Source organism: Bison bison, unplaced genomic scaffold, assembly GCF_000754665.1.
Source record: "Bison bison bison isolate TAMUID 2011002044 unplaced genomic scaffold, Bison_UMD1.0 scf7180017864263, whole genome shotgun sequence".
NCBI lineage: Eukaryota > Metazoa > Chordata > Mammalia > Artiodactyla > Bovidae > Bison > Bison bison.
Genome location: NW_011494835.1, coordinates 2033123 through 2036690, shown reverse-complemented (window position 1 = coordinate 2036690; position 3568 = coordinate 2033123).

Here is a 3568-nt window from a genome sequence, read left to right as displayed (position 1 = left end):
TACAGGGGCAGGAATCTTAAAATACCATCTGGTGCTGAATATACAATGTACTGAAATACTGGAATTATGGCTTTTAAACATGCAGTTTTTACTGTAACCTTAATATTAACTTTTATTTATCGAAATAGCTACAGGAAGCGTGAATAGACAGCAAAACACTGAATTTGTTTGGATGTTCTAAGAAATGGTGCTAAGAAAATGGTGTCTTTAACAGTTGAAAATTTAATGCCTTTATTCCATCAAGATGCTATCAGTGTACTCTGATGCCCTTGAATAATGGGGGTACCTTTTCATTCAAGTTTTTAATCATAATTACCTATTCTTACACAAGCTTAGTTTTTAAAATGTGGACATTTTAAAGGCCTCTGGATTTTGCTCATCCAATGAAGTCCTTGTAGGACAATAAACGTATATATGTACATATATATACACATATGTATATGTGCACAGACATGTATATCTATAAATATTTTAAATGGTGTTTTAGAAGCACTTTGTCTACCTAAGCTTTGACAACTTGAACAATGCTAAGGTACTGAGATGTTTAAAAAAAGAAAAAGAAAAAAAGTTTACTTTCATTTTAGAATGAAAAGTTGATTTTTTTAAGGAAAGCTTTTAAAATATTTTTGCTTTTAGCCATGCATCTGCTGATGAGCAATGTATCCATTTTTATTACAGCCAGTTACATCCAAAATGGGGCTTACTGGATTCAAGGGAATACATTAGTCCACAAAACACATGTTTTCTGGTGCTCATCTTACATGCTATACTGTAAAACAGTTTTATACAAAATTGTATGACAAGTTCATTGCTCAAATATGTAGAGTTTTAAGAATTTTCTATTAACTGCAGGTAATAAATAAAAGCATGCTACAGACTCAACAAAGCTAGTTCACTTAAGCCAATGCTGTTTTATGGATCTGTATGGTTCCCTTTGGTGAACCAAATGGCAGTCTGCCTTTGTGTTGATAATTGTACATTTTAATGTTGTCATGTCTTAGCTTAAGTGTCCTCTTTACCAGAAAGATTGAGCAGACTGATGCCTGCATAAGATAAATAAACAGGGTTAGTTCCGTGTGAATCTATTAATTAAAAAAATTTAAAAACAGGCAGCTGGTTTGCTGTGGTGGTTTTAAATCATTAATTTGTATAAAGAAATGAAAGAGATGTATAGTAAGTAAATTAAATTGTAAACAAACTTTTTTAACGCAATGCTTTAGTATTTTAGTACTGTAAAAAGAAATTAAAATATATACATATATATAAATATATATATATAGATTTGAAACAAAATTCACATCATGATGGTGCTACTCAACCTGCTACAAATATATCATAATGTGAGCTAAGAATTCATTAAAGGTTTGAGTGATGTTCCTACTTGTCATATACCTCAACACTAGTTTGGCAATAGGATATTGAACTGAGAGTGAAAGCTTATAGCATTGTGTACCATCATTTTTTTCCAAGGCTTTTTTTTTTTTTTTTAAAAAAAAAAACATACCTTTTTCCAATACTTGATTTCTTAGCAAGTATAACTTGAACTTCAACCTTTTTGTTCTAAAAATTCAGGGATATTTCAGCTCATGTTCTCCTTATGCCAACACGTCACCTGTGTTCATGTAAAATTGTTGTAGGTTAATAATATATTCTTTTTCAGGGATTTAACCCTTTTATTTTGAATCCCTCCTATTTTACTTGTATATGTCCTGATGTAACTAAAACTAATCTTGTAAATCTGTTGGCTGTTTTTATTGTAAAGAAAAGCATTTTAAGAGTTTGGAAAATCTTTTGACTGTTTCAAGCAGAAAAAAATTACATGAAAATAGAATGCACTGAGTTGATAAAGGGAAAATTGTAAGTCAGGAGTTTGGCAAGTGGCTGTTGGCTAGAGTCTTTAACTCTCTAAATAAAAGATGTTTTGATCCTGTAATCAATACAGGTACAGATCCACAGGACTTTTCTACACAAGCAAAACACTTAGGGGGATGGTGTGCAATCAACTGTACAATTATGTCTTAGTCTGTGTACATTTTTGCTTTTTAACATTTCAAATAAATTCTTAATCAATGGAGGCCTTTGAGTTTTATTGGTCAAATCTTAATGGAATTTTTTAGTCAAAACATGGCTTTTGTCTTTAAAATAAATTTTTCTTCTCTAGTTTTTGGCTGTGACCAGTTTACAAGCATTTCAAGAACATTTGCTTTATATATTTCAAACTGCATGATTTGAATGTTTTGCATATGCCATGTATCTAACCCTAAATATTTGGTTACTACATGCACATTTGTTGATTTTGAGTCAACCAAATCCCTAGATGAGTGAATATTTGGTTTCTGTATCAATCCACTGTCATTTGTCAAACTGCTGGCCAACAGAGCAGGACGTATAGTTTGGGGGGTTGAGGAGAGGCTAGGTAGGAAGGAGAAGAAATTAAGTGGCATATTGTAAATATCAGATCTATAATTGTAAATATCAAACCTGCCTCAGAATGAATGGAAAGCAGATCTCCAATTTGCTTATATAGGAATATCAGGTTGACTATATAGCCATACTTGAAAATGCTTCTGAGTGGTGTCAACTTTACTTGAATGAATTTTTCATCCTGATTGACGCACAGTGGTGTACAGTTCACTTCTAAAGCTAGTGGTTAACTTGTGTAGGAAACTTCTGCCGTCTGACACTAAGATAATGAGTTCTGTGTGCATTTTTCTACGCTTTTTTTAAAAACTTATTTTCATGAGATGTTCGGTTTGTCTATAAAAATCTGAGGATGGTTATAAATACTGTAAGTATTGTAATGTTATGAATGCAGGTTATTTGAAAGCGTTTATTATTATATCATTCCTGATAACGCTATGTGAGTGTTTTTAATAAAATTTATATTTATTTAATGCACTCTAAGTATTGTCTTGTTGTTGAAGTTTCTGTTCACTTCCTGAATTACTGCCACCTCAGTGGGGCAGAAGATAATGAAAAACAGGAGCTTTTTAAAGATACTTTTTAGATGGTTATTCTTAATAGTAAACTATATCTAATCAGATCAGATCAGTTGCTCAGTCATGTCTGACTCTTTGTGACCCCATGAATCGCAGCACGCCAGGCCTCCCTGTCCATCACCAACTCCCAGAGTTCACTCAGACTCAGGTCCATCGAGTCAGTGATGCCATCCAGCCATCTCATCCTCTGTCGTCCCCTTCTCCTCCTGCCCCCAATCCCTCCCAGATTCAGAGTCTTTTCCAATGAGTCAGCTCTTCACATGAGGTGGCCAAAGTACTGGAGTTTCAGCTTTAGCATCATTCCTTCCAAAGAACACCCAGGGCTGATCTCCTTCAGAATGGACTGGTTGGATCTCCTTGCAGTCCAAGGGACTCTCAAGAGTCTTCTCCAACACCACAGTTCAAAAGCATCAATTCTTCAGTGCTCAGCCTTCTTCACAGTCCAACTCTCACATCCCATACGTGACCACAGGAAAAACCATAGCCTTGACTAGACGAACCTTTGTTGGCAAAGTAATGTCTCTGCTTTTGAATATGCCATCTAGGTTGGTCCTAACTTTCCTTCCAAG